This window comes from Sciurus carolinensis, chromosome 2, assembly GCF_902686445.1.
Source record: "Sciurus carolinensis chromosome 2, mSciCar1.2, whole genome shotgun sequence".
Classification (NCBI taxonomy): Eukaryota; Metazoa; Chordata; class Mammalia; order Rodentia; family Sciuridae; genus Sciurus; species Sciurus carolinensis.
In genome coordinates, this window is record NC_062214.1 from 118,589,726 (window position 1) to 118,612,818 (window position 23,093).

Here is a 23,093-nt window from a genome sequence, read left to right on the forward strand (position 1 = left end):
TACCTAATATCCATTTTTTATTAACAATTAAATAGACTGACCCTACATAATATTTTTAAATATACTATGTTTATTTGTATTCATATTCTTTTGACTTTCAAATTTTTAAAGTTTAGAAAGAATTTCATTCCAGTATAATGGTAAAAGTGTTTAAAGTTTAATTCAATAAGACATTTCAACTAGCCACTATACTTGTTCCTTCTTATGGCTAATTTTCTTCATGAAGTGGCTGAATTTGAATAAGGATGTAGTGCAGCAAGAAGATTCACCTCCTCTCCCGCATTTTCCTGCTGGGAGAGAATAATCTTTGGTTTGTGACATCACAGTCTGACTGGTGAAGTGGCTCTGATATCAAACAAATGATTATATCCTTTCAATGTGAACAGGCTGGGAAGAGATGTGAGCACTATCATTTCAAGTCCTGTCTCCAAGACACCAAAGAGATCATGACAGGAACTAAATTAGAGAATGAAGCTTGTATTGCATTTGTCACTTTCTCAGTATCAACTATTTAAAGATAAAAGTATGATTTCACAGTTTATTTCATTAATAATTTAAAAGAGAGAGTAAACATCATGTTAAATTCACAGATGAGGATAAAATGGGAGTGAGGAAAATACGAGTTAGCAAGCAGACAATAGTGAAACAATATGTCAGAGAACCAAGGAAGAGGTACAGAATTCCCCTGGGTTCAAACACTGATGCTACTCAGGAAATTGAAAAAATTATCAATATACTCAAAATGGGAGGGATAATGAGAAAGAAATCCCTAAATATCAATTATAAAGTGATCCCATAACAGATTAATTAGTATGTGACTTATAAACTAGTGATGTAACACTAGGGCAGGGAGGGGGCTGGTTAACATGCTTCCAAGAAAACAAGAATTCATAAAAAAGAGGAATCTCTAATTAGCAAAACTACTGTGTTCTATGAAACTCTTCAACAAAAATTTGGAAAAATAAGTCAGAAGTAGAGTTCAACATTGCAAACAAAAATAAGAGCTCCTCTTGCAACACAGTTATAGAAACCACCTTTCCTCTTTTCATCATCTTTGTTCACAGCCATAGCTAGTGTCAAAGAACAAAGCAGACCATCCAACAGCCCGATTCAAACTACCAGTATCTGCAGTAGCCTCCTAGACTCAGAATGTACATTAATATTATGTGCATAAAACAATAACAACCACATACACAATTACAAGACAAGCTGGGATCTTATTAACTATAGTCACAGTGTACTTGAGAAGATGGTGTGTTAGAGAATTCTTAGAGCATTTATCTGCTCATCTACTCCTATGTACTGGGTAATTACAACCACCATTATTCAACAGTTGTTGGAAGATCCTGACATCCTCCATTTTTCACACGGTGCTGGAAATATTAGTGAAATAACTCAAGAATCCAGACCAATCAGAAATCACTTTTAGAGATCTGTCATTTAGTCTCACACTATTGTCATCAGAAGAGATGGGCTTTCCCATTTGTTTATTACCACTATTAGAAATGTAGCACTAAATAATATGCTCTTTGAATAGCAAAAGCCACAATGTCCAGTCCAGTTATCCCAATAAAAATCTCATTGTTCACATAACTTTCTTGGTACAATAACCTACATGGCCTGGTTGATGCATAACTGAAATCTATCAGGTTTAGTATGTAGCAAGGTACTACTCTAATACTTAATGCTTCATCAATTGTTTTTTCCTTCACATGTGTTGCAAGGACAGTCCTCTACATGTAGTAATCTTGGGATAACGTGTGGTAATATCTATAGAACAATCTTTCATGCCTAGAAACTTCCTTAGTGCTTTGAAAAATCTCTTTTATAATACTTTGATTGCATTAAAAATCTATTCACATACTGGTTTGTGAAACTGTGCATTCCTTATATAAAAACTCAAGAATAAAGGACATTTCATTTGTCTATTTTCAAGTAAGCTCAGAACTAGTTAATAGAGGTGTGCTGAATGAATGTGAAAATCTATCCTAACACAGTCTGAAGTATAATCTCAAACAGGCAGAAGAACACTGATCCTAAAATACACCTCAGTTTCACTTCAATGGTAGTGGGCAAGTAAGTCAACCACAGAAAGTCTTAATATGGAGGGGGGGCGCTTTTGATGCAGTAATACTGAAATAATAACATTTGGAGATCATATATGTTAAAGATAACATAATATTATAAGGTATGAAAATACAGGATAGCAAATTTACTCTTTACACTTTTCCTATACTTAACATGTAGAAATCACATGTACAGGAGCATGTTGTGATCTAGAACTTCACCAATAGTTCAAAAGGATCAAAATTGGTCTTGATATTTTAAAAAGTGATTGTAAGAATTTGGATAAACATTTTTCAAAAGAAATTGAAAAGATATCATACTCAGCTTTCTCCTGAAAGATGAATGGGGAAAGTGATTCTTTACATTTATTCTCCTTTGCCCCCTCCACCCCAGAAACCTATTTAAGTATCAAGTTAAATCTCCCAAGTCCGCAGAAACTCAAAGGTGTAATGTTTTCTCTCATGTGCAGAAGCTAGAGTAAAATACAGAAAAGGAGGAGGGAGGGACAGGATAACAAGGGGGAAATCAGTAAGGTAAAAGGGGATCAAAAGGCAGAGTGGAAGGATGGGTAAGGGGAGGCAATGCAGAATGAATTCTTAAAAAATCATGTTATAAACATATATAAGCACACCACAGGGAACTTCACCTTTATACACAGGTAGAAACAACCAATCAAACATAAATAGACAAGTGAAAGGAAGTCTAGCAGAGGAAGGAATGTGGGAGGGTAAAGGAAGACAGGGAGGAACAGTGTGAGGGATGGGGGTATCATGATTCCACACATGTATGAGTTTGTGGGGATGAACCCAATATGTGTAACTATGAAGTTCTAATTTTAAAAAAATCTCCTGGGGCTAGAGATATAGTTCAGTTGGTAGAGTGCTTGCCTTGCAAGCATGAGGCCCTGGGTTCAATCCCCAGCAAGGAAAAAAAAAAAAAAAACTCCTAAGTTTGAGTCACAATTGAAGACCTTCAAGTTTCCCTATTAGTTAAACCTATGCCAACAAACAGATCTCTTTAAAAGTAAGAACAAGGGCTGGGGATATAGCTCAGTTGGTAGAGTGCTTGCCTTGGAAGCACAAGGCCCTGGGTTCAATCCCCAGTACCGCAAAAAAAAAAAAAAAAAGGTAAGAATGAAGGCCAAAGTCTAGGCTGTGCACATTCTCTGATAGAAAATGAGAAAAGCAGTGTTGCAATAGGCCAGCATGGAGGAGAACACACCAAAGCATGTGTTGCTCAGGGTAGAGTTAGTTGTATTCTAGGGGTGCTCGGGGCTTGTGGATAAATGTGCCCAGGAGTCCAAGAAACCTGTGGTTTAATTGGTGTGCACAACTCAAGATCTAGAGCTTTGACATCAAATCATATTTTAGCAATGCTACTTCCTTTCAAACACGATCTTGTGCAAAATATCAAGGTATGAAGCATATAAAAGCAGATTTGTCCTGGTTGGACTGAAAAAGCTCAGAGCCCAGAGGCCCCATCTCACCCATCTCCCCTACACTGTTTCTGAGCATCTCCTACACTTCCTCCCACACTTTCTACACACCACCTAAGGTATATTTGTTGTAACTGTTCTGCCATCTAGAGGATTCACAAAAGTATACTTCTCCATTTTAATACACGTTTCTGATTCCACAAAGACACTCCAATCTAAAATTCCTGGTATGAATTATGTCAAGCAATAAAGCAATAGTATTTTCTAGCCCAAGAGGACACAGGTTGCAAAACAAAGCTGCTTAGACATGTGTAATGTTACACATTATTCTGTTGCCTCGACAATGATCAAGCAATCAAGACCTAGAATTTAAATAAATTACAAGTTGATTTTTAAAAAGGACTAAACATCCATAATTTGGGTTGAAATCTGAAATTAACTCTCAGAAAATTATATCATTTGCCATCAAGAGGTAAGGCACAGAAATGAAACTGAAAATTTGTCATAACAACTCAGAATTCAGTATGAGAAATCAAGAGAACTCAATTGTTGGAAATGCAATAGGCAAAACCTTTTAATATTCTTTTATGTAATAATATTGCAACAAACATTTTAGTTGTCTTGAACAGATTCCAGGTCTGTAAACTCTGCAATTTACTTGACTTTAAAAGTGAGTCAGAGCTCAAGTATTTAAACTTGAGTTTCCATGTATAACTTAATATTATAGCAAGATATAGTAAAGAGAGCTACAAAAGAGGAAATATAATCTTCCATCCAAAAAATGTTCCAATTACTATATTGTAACATACTAGTTTTTCTTTTGGATTTTAGGATTTTTTTTTGGGGGGGGGGCTGTTTAATTGGCTGGTTCAGTTTTTTAAATTATTGTTGCTTTGTTTGTTGTTGTGGGGGTGAGCACAGGGCTGGGGATTGAACACAGGGCCATGCACAAGCACTCTACCTCTGAGCTACATCCCTAGCCCTCTGCTGGTTATGAGATAATTTATTCATTTCCATTCAGTGATCCTCACCAGCACTGTTCTACTCACCAAGGAATTCTTATAACTATTACTCCAAAATCTCAAATGATTCCTATTTTGAAGCCAATCTCCTAAGTGGACAATGAAAATAGATTCAAGAATTAAAATTCAGTTAGGCAACATACCTTCATTCTCTAAGCATCTGAGGTGCTGGTTATAATTTATATTCTTCATTATGGTTTTTAAGGGTCAGAATGAGCTGGGTACTGACACATGCCTGTAATCCCAGCAACTCAGGAGGGCTAAGGCAGGAAGATTCCAAATTCAAAGCCAGACTCAGCAACTTAGTAAGGCCCTGAGCAACTTAGCAACACCCTGTCCCAAAATTAAAAATTAAAAAAAGGTTGGGGATGTGGCTCAGTGGTTAAACGCCCCTGGGTTCAATCTTTGGTACCCAAAAAAATCAGAATGAATTATTCAACTGTCTTCATTACAAATATTTTCAATAAATGCAAATAAAATACCAAGACAAAGAATTTCTTAAACTCATTATAGCGTGCCTGTCTCAGATGCCCAGCTGAACTTTTGAAACAAATATCCTAGACAAAGCCATAGGCTACCCTTTTTTTTTTTTTTTTTTTTTCCCTTTCCCTGTACTCTATCCTGCAGCCTCTGAGCTGGCCTCCTGTGGTGCCATGTATTCTGGATAGAAGTAAAATAATGAATATTACAGGATTTCTTGGGGGAAAAGGCTAACTTTCAACAGTGATTTCTTAATCAGAAAAGAGATACATAAACTCATGGTCACAACAGCACAAACTAGTTTTGGGCACGATGAATACCTTGTACAGAAAAAAGAATTTGGGTTCTTTGATTGGTACCAAGGAGCTTAGGAAACTTTAAAGTACCTGTCTCTTTACTGTCTTCATGACAGAAAATCCACCCACTACCTTTTTCAGGAAAAAATTAAGCAGAACCCCACAATAACTACTACATATAAAGGGAATACAAAAGGCTGGGCTTCTAACTTGAGACAGGAAAGATGATATCAGGATAGTTATTGAGAATGAATTACCGTCCTGTCATCTTGAGAGGCATTATTTCTCATATAGTGCTACCACAGAAGATCATCTGATTAACATTTCAAAAATGTGGAAGATGAGACAAAGACAGATTCAAACAAATTCTCTTCTCATCACCTCCTCCTACTCTCCCTTACCTCCATTCACAAGCACATAAAGTATGCACATCACCACAAATTCTAATTTTGCACATTCAAATTCTCGCCCATGAAGGGGCTATGACTATTTACTTAGATTCAGGCTGTTGCTTCCAAGTTCAGCGGCCTTACTGAGCACAGCTCATATATTATCCCTCCGTCAAGAATGCTTTGAAAGAAAGAATGGTCCAAGCATACTTTTCTTGTCATTACAGCCCCATGCACACATGTCTGTGGAATTTTGAGACTTTAAATTCTTTGACTACTTCTACAAATGGAGAATCACAGATTCTCTATTATACTTAAGTTTCTAATATGATCTTGGGGGCAAGTTAGTCCTTACTGTTAAAGCAGCTGGATTTAAATTAAAAAGGCCTATTGCAAAATTCACTATCCCTGCTTAAAAGTACAAATGAACTAATCCAGAAAAGCTTAGAGATTCAAGTAGAAAGAAGAAAATTTCTCTTGCAAACCCACTGTAGACCTGGGAGGACTCTCAAGGGATTTGTGTGAAAAGGAAAAGAAGTACACTTAAAAAGTAGAAATGAAAATTACATTGTACAAATTGGTCCCTGAGGGGTCTGAGAAAAAGCAGAAATCAGTCTTGGGTTTTTCCCTTTCCCATGGTTTCTATACTTAAGAATCATCATAAGGATGTAAATCATAAACAGAAACCAGAGAGCAATACTCACCTGAACCCTAAAGATAAAAAACCTAACAAGAACAAAGGTAAGAAATGGACACAAGAAGCAGATATATGACCATGCCAGGCAAGAGTAAGGAGTAGAGGCAGCAGAGTAAGATGAACCAAAAAAAGATAATAGTTGGAACCTACGGGCTCATACAGAACTCCAGGTTTCTTTTTTATCCAGTGTGAATCTGTTTCAGAAGGTCTACGTACTCGAGAATATTCCAGATCTTAACTCTGGGGGGTAAAAAAAACAAAATTAAAATGGATGTATACTGCATTCATTTTAGAGACTGCACTATCCATGAACCTACAGAAAACATTCTTCTTTGAACAGTTCATCTACAACGAGGTCTTAGGTTAAACCACAACCTACGCAGTTTCCCCATCTGAAAAGTGAAGATTTGGACCAAATGATATCTAAGATTGTTTTTGAGATGAATATTGTATGATACCTGAAGAATGAGGGGAAAGATACCAGTGGTTTATAGCATACCAACCTCTCTCAGCCTAAGTAACTGACACCCTCAGGAGTCTTAAAGAGCATCTGCAGAGAAACAATAGGTACCTCCAGTGATCAAGGAAAAAGCAACTATATATGGCTGTACATTTTTCTTATGTCAACTGTTGGTCATTAGAATAGCAGGAGCAATGCAAAAGATCTAAGATTGATAGTAAAGGAAACTGTTCAGGTGAACACTAACTTTTTCTAGCTATGATTTCAATATGTACTGAAAGCTTTTAATTCTCTATTCTATGGGTTTCAAAACAAAAGTCAACTCATTTTTTCACTGTTATTTTGGATTTGAAGGGAAAAAAGCATAAGAATAATAAAAATATTTAAGATACTTTCTTAAATAGGATGGATACATGTTATTTTTCAAAATGATCCCTTGGTAAACTAGTATGGCTCATAGCAACCAGGCACAGCAGAGATGTACAAGGAAATCAAATATGTACAGCTGAAGATACATTATTTTAAAGTAATATTAGGAACAGCAAATTCTTATTTAGAAATTACACTATATAGCTGACAGACATGCACACTCCCACACAGACTAGATTTAATATCTTTTTGTTAGCAGCACACCTTTCAAGAATCATTGCCCTGGGAATGTCTTAGCTTGATAAGACCTCACTGAGATGGCCTTCTTTAAAGTGACTGCAGTGAACCTGTTGCTTTACATTTATAAGGACATTCTAGTATAGTCCCAAACACAACACTCCAAATGTATTGCTTCCCAGGAAATAAATACTCCCTCTGATTTCTCCAGTTTAGGGCTGATGGCCACATGCATCATGATCACAAACTGGGGATATTAAACGTACACATATGGGTTTCCTGGGAGAGGTGCCCTGAAAGTGGGCAAAGTACAGATAGGTACATAAAACCCTGGGCATTACAGTAGGTAATCGAGTGTCTAAATAGGAAAGAAAATGGAGCAACAGAAAAGGAAGAGGCTAGATCTAAAGACAAAGTTGCCCCTCATTTGATGCTCTGATAATTATTTGTACCCAAAGGGAACCCAAACTTACTTCCTGCCCCAAGTAGAAGTACAGGCAAGTATCTTAAGTAGTTCCTGAGTCCTATTCCATTTCTTTAGTATGAAAATTACTAACTTGCAATACAATTCTGACTTCAATACATTAGGGGAAAAAGAGCTCTCATATAGCTAAATCTAGTCTACCCCAAACACGGTATCACGAGAGCTTCCTATGAAAAGGATTCCAACCCAGGATTCAGAAACACTTCACAAATGAATACCTCATTTTAAAATAGGGATCATCAAGTTTTTTAAATGCTATGTTCTACTGAGTTATACAATCGCAACTTTTTCCAAGACTCCTCCAAACTTTGGCAGAAATTCCTCTTGATTTTTCTCTCAAAAATCACTAAGGGGAAGATATCTAAGCAAGAAAGCCAAAGGTAATGTGAAAGATATTAAGAATACAGGTGCCTTATCAGTTTTCCTAAAAATTATGAAGCAGATGAATTTATTTAACTTTCATCACACACAGCTTGTAACACATAATTATCCTTTTGCTCGAGTTCATAATTATCAGCAGTCAAGAAAACCTCATTTCCATATTAGAGCTCCTGAATACCCCTGTCATAATACTATTAAGTCAGAGTTGAAATAAATGCAGATTTTCCCATGTTAATGAAACAGGTAGTGAGTAATAAGAGTAATGTTTCCACTGTCATGATCAGATCAAAAGTCACCAAAACTAAACAACATTATCAGTTTCTTTAAAAGCAGCCAAAAGATTTTTGTGTTTTTAGCAATACTAAAAAGGGGAAAGGAAAAAATTCCAAACACTGAAATGATTTGTTTTCCATACAACACTCCAAGAGGACCTATTACTGCACTACCGACTGTGCACATACTGCAGAGGGCACTATAATGACCCTAAAAATTGGAAATGCTGTGCGCTGCAAAAAAGGAGAAAATAAGTGAAAGTGTTTCTGAAAATAATTCATTACTGAAATCTATTCAGGAGCAAAGCAGTAGCGTGTGGTGAAGAGGCCAAACTCAATCCCAATGGTCAAATTCAATTTGATTGATTCCTATCAACCCACCACTTTCAAATCTTGTTTTTTTAAAAAAAAAGATTTCACAAAATTTAGAAACTACTATAAATCTCCCCCCACCACCGCCGCCTTTGGTACCAGGGATTGAATCCAGAGGCATTTAACCACTGAGCCACATCCTTAGACCATTTTTATATTTTATTTAGAGACACGGTTTCTCTGAGTTACTGAGGCCAGCTTTGAACTCTCGAACCTCCTGCCTCAGTCTCCTGAGCCACTGGGATTACAGGTGTGAGCCACCATGCCTGGCCTAAATCTTTACCCATGTCTACCACTGCATCAAATACTATTACTCCTAACTTTCAATTATAAAGCCCAAAAAACTAAAGAAAAATCTATTTTAGATTATGAAATTGCTAAAAAGGGCAATAAGGACCAAATGATTAATGTCATACATCAAACTGTCATGAAGCTTTTCACTGTGTCCATCTAAAAACACATAACCACATTATCTCTCAGGACCAGCCCCAATTGGACAATATCCCAAGACAACAATGACTACATTTAGCATTATGCCAACTACCAAGGAAGACCAGCCAAAAGTCACCTGAAACATGCCTATTTCTCACCCATCAACTCCTACAGAGAAACTTTTGGAAATTTTAGTGCACTTCCTAATTGCATGGACACCATGACTATCTCTAGCCTAAGAAGCAATATTAGGCAGGCTTTTCTGAATAATAGATTTTAGACATATATTTATATATGCACATAAATATAACTACATTCCAAGTGAGAGATCTCTATCACATATCAATGTATCTCTCACATATCAATCTATCTCTCAATATATATCTATATATGTTGATATATATCACATCAATCATACACCTATAAATATATCAATCTGTCTCTCACTTGGAATACAGTTAAGCACACGCACATATACATATGACTGGTAGACAACAAATGCTAAAATATAAAATAAGCTTCTAGAAACAGATAACAAGGAAGGAATTAAAAATCAATTATTGAAGTTTTACTTTGATTCACAAATGTATTATCATTAATATGATTCAGTTAATATAAATGCTTCCACCTTTTGAAGAAATTGACGGTGGGAGGGTCAAAGAAAATTGCACTTTTTTTTTTTTTTTTTTTTTTTTTTGGTACTGGGACCACTTACTAAAGCTACATCCCCAGTCCTTCCCACCCCCCATGGGGGTAGGATTCCACTGAGGATTGAACCCAGGGTGTTCAACCACTGAGCCACATCCTCAGCCCTCCTCAGCCCTTTTTTGTATTTTATTTAGAGATAGGCCCTCACTGAGTTGCTTAGGGTCTTGCTGAGTTACTGAGGCTGGCTTCGAACTCAAGATCCTTCTGCCCCAAACTTCTGAGTCACTAGGATTACAGGCATGCACCACCATGCCCAGTCCCAGTCTCTTTTTATATTTTGAGACAAGATCTTGCTAAGTTGTGAGGCTGGCCTCAAACTTGCAATCCTCCTGCCTCAGCCTCCCAAGTAGATGGGATTGCAGGTGTGTGCTACCATACTGCATTAACACCATTTATGACACAGTTCTACAATAAAGCATAAACAAAAGGTCAAGTATTTAGTTATTATAGCTTGATCTCTAAGGTAATTTTTTTGGCCTCATCCCAAGAGAACTGGTTCCCTGCACCTTAAGGAGAAACAAAATATCTGCATAGCCTCAAAGTATTTTACACCAAATATTATTTACTACCATTATTTTAATGTTTCCATAAACTCCTTTACACCCATCCTTTAGTTAAGTGAATCTTAATTCCCATCCCCTTGAGTATGAATGGGACTTAGTGACTCACTTATGATGAACAAAAAAAATGGAAAAAGAAAAACAGAAAACTTACAGTGGCAGTACTTAACAGATACCTTGTTAATCAAGTGAGCAAAGTTAACATCATCACTGAAAAGTCATGTAGATATCGTGTGTTTATGGGCATGATGCAGAAAGAAAGGCACATCATCTTGGTGATTTTGCTGCCCAGAATCACAGTGTGATCATGAGAATATCACAAAAAGTCAAATTGAGAGGTATTCTACAATATGCCTTTGCACTATTCAAAAATGTCCAGTTCAGAAAAGATTGAAACCTGGCACAAATTAAAGGAGATTAAGGATGAAGAATACATGGAACATGGAAACCCGAGCTGGAAAGGAAAAAGTTTTACACATCAGTGGAAAAAACTGGAGAAATTCAAACGAGCTGTATAGCAATATTGATTTCTTAGTTATGATGAAGGTAGCATGATTATATAAAACATTAACATTAGAGGAACTTTCTGTACTAGCTTTGCAGCTCTGAAACATCTAAAACTATTAGTAAAAAGCTTTTAAAATAAGATAACTGAGGGGCTGGGGATGTGGCTCAGTGGCTAAGTGTCCCTGAGTTCAATCTCCAGTACAAAAAAAAAAAAAAAAAAAAAAAGTATTCATAATAATCTCATGCAATAGTAAATTTTTATTAAAAAATTGAACTCTTTATGTAAACACAAGATAGAAGACTCTATAACTACAAAATTTTAAGGTAACTACTAAAACCACATTGTCTACTTAAACTTAATGATTTTAAAATACCAGCACTACGATTATTAAAGATTAGATATTTCCATTCAAAGGCAATTCATAAGATGCAATTCATTAAGGATAAAATGACCACAAGGCTGTCAGGTTCCTTTCACAAGCACCAAGTAAACTGATAAGATATATATTTAATTTTTTATAAGAATTCTCACCTAGCTGGTGCAGTGGCACACACTTGTAATTCCAGCGACTTGGGAGGTTGAGGCAGGAGGATCACAAGTTCAAAGTCAGCCTCAAAAACTTAGCAAGTCCCTAACCAACTTAGCAAGACTCTGCCTCAAAAAGGGCTGTGAATGTGGGTAGTAGTTAAGCACCAATGGATTCAATTCCTGTGCCCAAAAAAAAAAAAAAAAATCTCACCAGATTATGATTTTTAATTTTTTAATTTTTCTTATTTTTACAGACTGCATTTTGATTCATTGTACAGAAATGGGGTACATCATTTCATTTCTATGGCTGTACATGATATAGATTCATACCATTCGTGTAATCATACATGTACATAGGGTAATGATGCCTGTCTCATTCCACCATTTTTCATACCCCCGTCCTCTCCCCCTCTCATTTCCCTCTACGTAATCTAAAGTTCCTCCATTCTTCTTTCACCCCCACACCTCCACCTCCATTATATATCATCATCCACTTGTCACCCTTTGGGATTGGTTTATTTCACTTAGCATGATACTCTCCATCCATTTATCTGCAAATGCCATAATATTATTATTCTTTATGGCTGAATAATATTCCATTGTATATATACAGAAGATATACAGTCAATTAATAAATATATGAAAAAGTGTTCAACATCTCTAATAATTAGAGAAATGCAAATTAAAACAACTCTAAGATTTCATCTTACTCCAATTAGAATGGCTATTATCAAGAACACAAACAACAACAGATAATGGTGTGGATGTGGGGAAAAAGGCACACCTTTACATTGCTGGTGGAGTTGCAAATCGGTGCAGCCATTCTGGAAAGCAGTGTGGAGATTCCTCAGAAACCTGGAATGGACCCACGTTTTGACCCAGGCATCCTCCCTCTTTTGGGGATATGCACATATACTCTACATCACTAAATTAAGCAGTAAATATTGACATTTAATTAGCATCAATTACATTCATAGGTCATTGAAAATTTTGGGAACAATGTATTCTCACAACAAATCATGTGACGGTACTCCTTTCATACTAGTTCAAGTATGACAATGATAATAAAAATGTACAAGAACATATTCCTTATGTTTCTTCTTTTGAGCATGTCACCTTTCAATTTGAAAGGGCACAGCTGAAGTCTTTTCATCTGATAAACATATTAGGTCATAGTATTGATGCTTTTTCTTTTAAACAAACAACAACAACCAAAAAAAAAAAAAAATGCAAAGCCAACAGGCAGTCTCTTGCTTGAGCAGTGTTCCAGTGGAACAGACCTGCAGACCCAGGAATGTCTTCAACCCCAACATGTAATTACCCTCTAACCTCCTCTCTAGCTCAGCCACTGGGACCATCTCCTCACCCACCCTTTTTTCCTCTCGGATTTGCTAACATGTGCGTTTACATGAGTGTTTATCACCTTGTCTCCAACCAACCATGAATGCAGAGATGCACCACAATTGTCCCACATAGGTTGAGGCTGCTGTCGCCTGTCCAGTCAATGTGTTTGTGAGCCTTCTCCCACCTCTCTCCAGACTTCTATTTCAACTGCAACAGAGTGGCCCCAGAAGGCACCCTGCTTCTTTCACAAGTTGGTGAACAGAAGTGTCAACAAGCCTGAAAATTTAAAACCAGCTCTGTATGCAGAAGCTGCCCTAAGATGAGTGGGAACACATCCCAGGTACCTAAAAAGCTGTCCTAGCCCCAGAGAAAACCCTAAACCAGGTCATGCTGGATCTGCACACCCTGGGTTCTGACCACACACACAGAACCATCCTTATGACTTCCTAAACAAACACTTCCTAGACAAGGAGGTGAAACACATCCAGGAGAACTCCCGACCAACTCCTACAGGCCAGCACAGAGAAAACTAGGCAAGGCCTCCTCAAAAGGCACCTTTATACACCAGCAGGGGCCTCCCAGTGCCATGACCTCCGAGGCCCAGCTGCACTCACAAGCCTCGGGACTTCTGCCCCAATTTCTGCCTTTTGTCCAAAGGCAGCTCCTTAACCAACTGCAAACCCTTGCCCAAGCTGTGGACCAGGTGTAAACAAAAAAACTTTTTGCAAAAACAAACCAAAAATGTTTATCTCAGTGATGCAGCCTATATAAGTAGATCTTAATGAATAATATTGAGTAGAAAAAAAAATAGCAACTTTGAAGCCAGGCACATTAAATTTGAATCCTCACTCTGCTACCTATTAGATATGTGAATTTTGAACAAATTGATTTCATTTCTCAGGTAAAGTTTCTTTTTTTAAGTTCTACTTTCAACCGACAACAACTATTATACATTTGTAGGGCGCAATGTGAGGTTGATATATACTGTGAAATGATCAAATCAGAATAAGTATCTACCACCTCAAATATTCATCATTTCTTTGTGCAGAGAATATTTTAAATCTTTTGCCTCTTTTGAAATAAGCATTATTAACTATAGTAACCATGCTGTGCAACACAACACAGAACTCATTCCTCCTATATAACTAACTACACTTATCAGCCAACATCTCTTTCCCTGCCTGTAGCTACACTCTACTGAGTTCAGCATCTTAGATTCCACTTATAAGTGGGATAATATGGCATTCATCTCTCTGTGCCTGACTTATTTCACTTAACATGTATCTTCTAGGTTCATCAAGTTGTTTCAAATGAAGAATTTCCTGGTTTTGTTAAGGCTAAATAGCATTCCATTGTGCATACATACATAGTTTTTAAATCATTTATACAATGAGGGACACAGGTCATTTCCATAACTTGGCTATGGTGAATTACACTGCAGTGAACATAGGAGTACAGATATGTCTTCAGCAAACTGATTTCAATTGTACATAGAGTAGAGGGATTGTGAGATCATGTGGTAATTCTGTTTTTTGAAGAGTCTCTGTTTTCCAGTAGCTACACTAACTCACAACACCACCAGCAGTGTTCCCTCTTCTCCACATTACCCCCAACACATATCTTTTATCTTTTTGAAAACAGTCTAACAGATAAGGGAATATCTCATTTCTTTGATGATTAAAGTACTTGAGCATTTTTTCACATATCTGTTGGCCATCTGTATGTCATCTTTTGAGAAATGTTTGTTCAATTCCTTTGAACATTTTTTAATAGGATTTTCTTGTGACTGAGTAGTTTGAGTTCCATGTATATTTTGGATATATATTGATGTACGATTTATAAATGTGTTCTCCAATCTGTGATTCTCTTCAATCTATTAATTAGTTTCTCTGCTGTACAAAGAGTTTTATTTTGATGCAATTCCATTTGTCTACTTTTGTTTTCACTGCCTATGTTTTGGAATCATATGCAAGAAATCTCTACCTAGATCAAGTCAATTTTTCTCCTGTGTTTTCTTCTAGTAGTTTTATAGTTTCAAGTCTTACTTTTAACTTTTTAATTCATTTTATTATTGTATGTGTAATAAGTCTATTTTCATTCTTTTAAATGTGGATATTCTGTTTTCACAATACCATTTATTGAAGAGACTGTCCTTTCCTCATTGTGTGTCTTTGGCACCTTAGTCAAAAATCAGTTGACTAGGGCTGGGGTTGTAGCTCAATGGTACAGCACTTTCCTAGCATGTGTGAGGCACCGAGTTTGATTCTCAGCACTACATAAAAATAAATAAACTAAAGGTATAGTGTCCATCTACAACCAAAAACATTTAAAATTTAAAAAAAAATCTGTTGACTGGGGATAGGGATATAGCTCAGTAGTACGGTACTTGCCTAGCACGCATGAGGCCCTGAGTTTGATCCCCAGCACCAAAAATAATTTTAATTCAATTCACTGTATATGCATATTTTAATTTCTGGCTTTCTATCCTAACCCATTGGTAGATATGTCTGTTTTTATGCTAGTAACATGCTGTTTTGATTACTATAACTTTGAAATATATTTTGAAATCTGGTAGGGTAATGCCTCCAGTTTTGCTTTTTGGTCAAAAGTGCTTTGGTGTTTTGGAATCTTTCATAGTTTCATATGAATTTTAGGATTGTCTCCTCTTTCTGTGAAAAATGATGTTGGAATTCTGATAGGGATTGCACTGAGTCTACAGATTGCTTTGGGTATTACGGACATCTTAACAATATTCCACCATCCATGAAATGGTATACATTTCTATTTTATAGCTTTCTGCCTACAGATTCTTTACTTCTGTGGTTAAGCTTACACCTACACCTAAGTTTCTTTTTGTTGTTTTGTTGGTACCAGGGATTGAACATAGGTGCTTAACCACTGGGCAACATCCTCAGTCCTTTTCATTTTTTATTTAAAGACAGGGCCTTGCTAAATTGCTGAAGCTGGCTTTGAACTCAATTCTCCTGCCTCTGCCTCCCAAGCTTCTGGGATTATAGTCATGCACCACTGCACCCAGTAATATTTTTTAATGTTACTGAAAATGGGTTTAATTTATTTTTCTAAAAATTGCCAAGGTATAGAAACATTATTTTTATAGTTTATCTTGTGTGAATTTTTTTAAATCAGTTCTAATGATTTTTTGGTGGCATCTTTAGAATTTCCTCAGGAAATAGACAATTTTACTTCATCCTTTCCTGTTTGGATGCCTTTCTTTTTCTTATCTGACTGCTCTGACTAGGACTCCTAGTAAAATGTTGAACTAAAGTGCCAAGAGAGGGTATCCTTTTTTTTTTTTTTTTCCCTGATCTTAAACAAAAAGACTTTAATATTTAATCACTGAGCATGTTAGCTGTGAAATTATCATATACAGCCTTAATTGTATTAAGAAACACTCCTTCTATATCTAACTTGTTGAAAGTTTTTAATCATGAAATACAAGTTTTGTCAAGTGATTTTTCTGCATCCTTTGGATGATCATATGGTTTTTGTCCTTCATTCTGTGACTATGACAAACCACATTTATTGATTTGCATACATTGAACCAACCTTACATCCCAGGGATAAATTCCACTTGATCTTGATGAAAGATCCTTTTAATGTACAGTTGGCTCTCTCTGAGTTCTACATCCAGATTCAAAAATATCTGTAGTTGTATCTGTACTGAACAGAAAATTTTTCCCACATTATTCCCTAAACAATACAGTATTATAAGTGTTTACAGGGCTGGGGAGATAGCTCAGTCGGTAGAGTGCTTGCCTTGCAAGCACTAAGGCCCTGGGTTCGATCCCCACCACCACAAAAAAAAAAAAAAAAGTGTTTACATAGTACTTAGGTTGTACTAGGTTTTACTAGGAATTTAGAAATGATTTAAAGTATATGGAAAAGGAAGAGAAATGTAACTCAGGGGTAGAGCACTTGGCTAGCATATGCAAGACCCTGGGTTCAATCTTCAGCACTGCAAAAAAAACTAAAAGTATATGGGAAGGTATGCTTAGGTTATATGCAAATTCTATACCATTTTATTATATAAGGGATTAGAGCAGATTTTGGTATTCAAGAGGGATTCTAGAACTAATTCCCCACGGGGAACAAGGAACAACTGTATTGTTGAATACAATTACAAGCATTTTGTTAAGGATTTCTGCAGATTCATCAGGAATATTGGTTTGTAATACTCTTTTCTTGTAGTTATTTATCTGGTTTTGGTATCAGGTAATATGACCTTGTAAAATCAGTTTGGAAATATTCCTTCCTCTTGAATTTTCTGGAAGAGTTCAAATGATTGGTAAAATTTAGCTATAATACTATCTTCCTGGGTTTTTGAAAAGACTTAATTACTAATTTGATCTCCTTTCTCACTATTGGTCTATTCAGATTTCCAATTTCTTTATCATTCAGTCTTGGTAAGTTATACATCTTACACATTTCTTCTAGTTTCTTCAACTTATTAGCATATAATTACTCATAGAATCATAGTCTTACGATTCTTTGCATCTCTGTTAACAGTTATAATGTCTCTTTCATTTCTTACTTTGTCTTTTTTCTAGTCTACCTATGATTGTCAATTTGCTGAAATTTTTTAAAAACTAAATTTTGTAGATCTTTTCTATTGCTTTCCTAGTTCATTTCATTCATTTCTGCTCTGATCTTTATTGTTTCCTTTGGGCTTAATTTGGTTTTTTCCTGGTTCCTTGAGAGATAACATTAACTTGTTTGAATTCTTCTTTTTTGATAGAGGTGTTTATTGATATAAACTTCCCTCTTAAAATTGCTTTTGCTGCATCACGTAAGTTTTGGTATGTTGTATTTTCATTTGTCTCAAGATATTTAAATTCCCCTTGAATTTCTTCTTTGACCCAATATTTGTTCAGAAGTATACTGTTTAATTTGTACACATTTGTTAACGTTCCACAATCCCTCATTACTGATCTTGTTTCATATCATTGCACTGGAGAAGAAAAAACTTCAATCTTCTTAAATTTGTTAAGACTTATTTTATGGCCTAACATGATCTATCCTGGAAAATGTTCCACATATACTTGAGAAAAATGTATATTCTATTGCTGTTGGGTCCAATGTTCTATACAGTCTGTTAGGTCCATTTAATGTACAGTATAGTTTAACCCAGTGTTTTGTTATTGATTTTCAATAACAAAATGGATGATCTGTCCAATGTTGAAAATCAGGTAGAGAAATCTCCCTCTTATATATGGGGATACATACCAAGGACCCAGTAGATGCCTGAAACAGCATACAGTACCATATTTCATATACTCTTTTTTTCCCTACACATACATGATAATTTAGTTTATAAATTAGGCATAGTGTAAGAGTAATAAAATAGAATTATAACCTATCATAATAAAAAATAGGTGAATACAGTCTGTCTCAAAATATCTTATACTATAGATACATTCTTGTGATAAAGTCAGATGATACAATGCATATAATGAGATGGAGATGATTGATGTAAGCATTGTGATGTGGCATTAAGTTACTACGTAAGGGTTACTTGAATACAAGCACTACAACATCATGATAGTCAACCTCACAACCAAGAGGGCTAAGTGACAAATGGGCTGGTTGCATACACAGCACGGATTCATTGAACAAAAGGATGACTCATGTCCCAGGCAGAAGGACAGTGCAAAATATCATTAAGATACTCAGACAGTATACAATTTAAAACTTGTGGGTTATTTCTGCAAATTTCCATTAAATATTTTCAGACTGCAGTTGACAGCAACTACAGAGAACAAAAATATGAAACTACTATATTGAAATCCCCTACTGTTAGCTTGTTAAAACCTATGACATCTTTCCAATCTCTTAAATTGCTTTATATACTCTGGTACTCCAATGTCAGGTACATGTATATTTGTAACTATTATGTCTTCTTAATGAATTTATCCCTTAACCACCATATAATGGCTTTGTCCATCTGTATAGTTTTTGACTTAGTCTATTTTGTTTGACATAAGTATGGCTACCTCTGCTCTCTTTTTGTTTCTATTTGCATGAAATATCCCTTTCCATTTCTTCACTTTTTGTTTCAGTGTCCTTTAAGATAAAATGAGTTTCTTGCAGGCAGCATAGTTGGGTCTTTAAAAAAAAAAAAAATCCATTGAGGCACTCTATGCTTTTTGATTGGAGAATTTAATACATTAACTTTCAAAGTAATTACTGATAGGATATCTTTGCCTGTCTTTGTATATTGTTTTCTGGTTGTACTATAGCTAAGGCTTAGTTTCAACATGTACAGAATAGAGATAATGAAATCTACCCTACTGGGTTAGAGTATAATGAAAATAGAAAAAGCAGCTCTATAAAACACCTCAAAGAGCCTGCACTTGAATGGTGATCAGGTAACAGAGCCATTTGTTATTGCTATCATCTTTTTTTTTAATTTTTTTAAGTTGTAGACAGACACAATGCCTTTATTTATTTATTTTTATGTGGTGTTAACGATCAAACCCAGTACTTCACACATGCTAAGGAAGTGCTCTATCACTGAGCTATGACCCAGTCCCCTTGTTAATGCTATCATATTATTAACCTAAGGTTACTTGCTGTCATAAGGTCACTGATGGCCACAGGACTTCACCTACAAACACATCCTTTATTTTAAGTCTAATTCTAAGGACACTGGCTATGCACTTAATGCATCTGGATATAACAAATGCAAAATTTAAAGAAATCAGGAGAATAGAATTGTTGGGCTGAGAAAACTACTTCATAAATCACCTTGCTTGTGCCTACGCATCAGGAAGGACCATTGTTGAACCGATTTTAGTTAAAGAAACCAAATCCATTTTGAAAGATTTCCCCAACTCTCCCTTAGCTGCTATGTGTGAAATGCCCAGGAATAGTTCATCTAAATCCCCTGCATCATATTTTTTCCCTTTGTTTTTATAGCATGGAATACAAGCGATATAGTAAATCACTTCTCAGACTTCTGCTTAGCATTATAAACCTTTTATTACAGATCCTGTTTTTCTGATTTTCACTCCTCTTTCAAAGTTCCTGTATCACCTCTGTAGATGGAAAAATTTAAAAAGGTCAACAAACCCCACAAAAAAAGCTAAATAAAAGAGTTAATGATCATTATTTTTGTATTCTAGTTATATACAGTACCATCCTTGGATATTTTAATGAGAGTCCTATGTTAATTATTGATTTTGAGAGAGGCATTACACAAAGCATTTAAGGAATTCACAGTGTTTGATAGTACTAAATCTGCTAAAAGATTCTAGGAACTCCAGGCCCTGATGTAGCTACAGCCCTTCTAATACTTCTCAAGGAAGTTTACTTTAGAAAAAAAAAAAAGTGAAAGCTAAATTAATAGCTAAGCAAGAAGAAAAAAAGGAGTGTTAAGGAGCCAAAATGAAGTCTCTAAACTGGGTATTTGCTGAAATTGTTGGGTGACTTGGATCATCAGACCTGTAGAAAAGATCCATATATACTTATAGCATTAGGAAATAAAGTGGACAGACTATTAGAGGAGAAAAGAAGGAATAATTCTATTTAAAAGAAGCACTAAGTAAAGCTAAAGAAGCTGGTAATGGTAACTTACAAAGTAAAGAGCAAAGAAAACATGTGAAAATACTAGGAGGAGAGGTAGGAAAAGCAGCAAAAACTCATGGAGAATCAACAAGAATCCCTAAACAAACAGGAACCAAAAGGTCACAGATTTAAAGGAAAAAAGGAAATAACACTGCCCAGACTGAGGCTGCTAAGGGGCAGGTTCAGCTTCAGGGCAAGAAAATGATATTTGACAGAGAGGAACAGGATGGGAATGGCGCAGCTGGACAGCAAAAACAGACAAAGCAGTGGCAGCCAAACAACAGAAAACACAAAGGTGCTAAGACTGTGGCTTAGCAAACAAATTCTACCTGTTCAGTTGCCCTTATCCTTTTAAGCTTTTAAAAGAAAATCAAATTTGGCTCACTTCAGGTCTGGAGTCATAGCTCAATGGTAGAGCGGTTGCCTAGCACGGGTGAGGTACTGAGTTCCATCCTCAGCACCACATCAAAATAAAGGTGTTATGTCCACCTACAACTAACAACATTTTAAAAATCTGATCCACTTCAATATTCAACTGCAAGAAAGAAAGGACTGTTTTGTTATTGAAATTTGGGAAGATTATCCAAACTAAATTTAATGGATAGATGTTATTTCAGAAGATTCATATACCAAGGGGAAGAGTCCCTCACTAAATTACCTTTGTAATGTAAAAAGATTTATATAGTTGGTACTAATATACAGTCTCATCTTATAAAGGTCAGATTTAAAAAGAAAAAAATGAACCCAATTAATGAAGGTAAATAAAACTGTCCTCCTAAGGAAGGACTATATAGAGGGAAAAGAGGGGTGGGAGGGAAGGGGAAAAAAAATAACAGAATGAATCAAACAACATTACCCTATGTAAATTTATGATTACACAAATGGTATGCCTTGACTCCATGTACAAATAGAGAAACAACATGTATCCCATTTGTTTACAATAAAAAAAGAAATATAATTTAATATTAACTGAAAAATGTAAAATAAAAATTGCTTAAAAAAAAAAAAACTGTCCTCCTGCTTCATTGGAAGCAACAGTTCAAGGTTTAAGAGTACAGGCTGCTAGAGTGACACCCTTTGTCTTCCCTCCACTTTTACTGTTGGCATAAGGTTACAGATAGGGGGTAAAAATTAAATAGCACTACAATTTATATCTACATTAACTTTTCATAAAGTTACATTGAGGATTATATTAATTGCCTTACATGAAAATATATAGACAACTGTACTAACCAAACACTAATCATTTTTATTTGTTCCACTTAAAAATAAATAGCTTACTTGCACAAGTATCCCCTCTGCTTGCTCCAGTGCATTCTGCTCACACAATAAACATCGTCCTAACTAAGGTTATCTGTGGCATCTTGAACAGACACTGCTTATGACATGAATTAACAATTCACCATTTAGGCAGAAAAAATTGTTTAAAGACCTGCTGTTTATGCCTCAAGGCAAGTGAGATTAGGGAATTGTAAGAACACTGTCCAAAAAGAAAAGCTGAGGCATGATTATCTGTTTGAGAGTCTTACAAAAAGAGTAGACAGCTAAGGGCTTTGAACAAACCATTCCCTTCTCCATAAGATCCATAAATTAAAAACAAATATGCCACCACCCATGGCTGGAAACTTGAAGCAGCCAGCACGTGCATGGTACCAGTTGAAGAGTACTAGAAAGGAAAGCTTATTATAGAGGAATCTTTTAAAAAAAATTTAATGGATAATACTTATAAACTATTTCTAAAGTAATCATTAAACAAACATAAGTAACCATTATCAGGGCCAAGAAATGGAATATTTCCAACATCACAGAAGTACCTGCCCTCAGGCTGAGATTATAGCTCAGTGGTAGAGTGCCTGCCTAGCATGTGTGAGGGATAGGTTCAATTTTCAGCACCACACATAAATAAAATAAAGGTCCATTGACAACTAAAAATATTTTTTAAAAAACACTTAAAAAAAAAGCACCTGCCCTCTGCTACATGCTAAATGACCCTCCCCAGTTATTACCCTTAATCTCCCCGTAGATGCCAAAAATCCTGATTTTTGCAATAATCATTTCCCCAATTTTCATTTTATCATTAAGCCATCCCTAAATAACAGTTTACTTTTTTCCCCCGTGTTTTGACTTTCGATAGGTAAAATCATACTGAGGAATTCTGTGGGTAGTGTTTCCATGTTATGCGTGAGATTCGTCCACTTATCTGTATATTCATTCCAGTATTAATGGATATTTGAGTTGCTGCCATTTGAGGCTTTCATGAACAATACACTACATTCACATATGTGTGCTAAAATTTCTCTGGCAATCTTCCAAGGTTAGAAGTGCTAGATCCTCCTATTTTGTACAGGCTATTAATACCCAGAATATTACAAAGAACTCAAAAAACTTAACACCAAAAAAATAAATAACCCAATCAATAAATAGGCAAAAGAAAAGACACTTCTCAAAAGAAATACAAATGGTCAACA

At 35.7% G+C, this 23,093-nt stretch overlaps 1 protein-coding gene and 1 non-coding gene across 2 annotated transcripts in view; one reads left to right on the forward strand and one right to left on the reverse strand.

The window, feature by feature from the left end:
- The window catches only part of Aven (apoptosis and caspase activation inhibitor), a 195,947-nt gene that overhangs the window by 121,974 nt on the left and 50,880 nt on the right, over nucleotides 1-23,093 (reverse strand). The window lies entirely within an intron of this gene.
- Trnap-ugg (transfer RNA proline (anticodon UGG)) lies at nucleotides 3,105-3,178 on the forward strand. The gene has a single exon. It is a non-coding gene; the product is annotated as a tRNA-Pro (tRNA).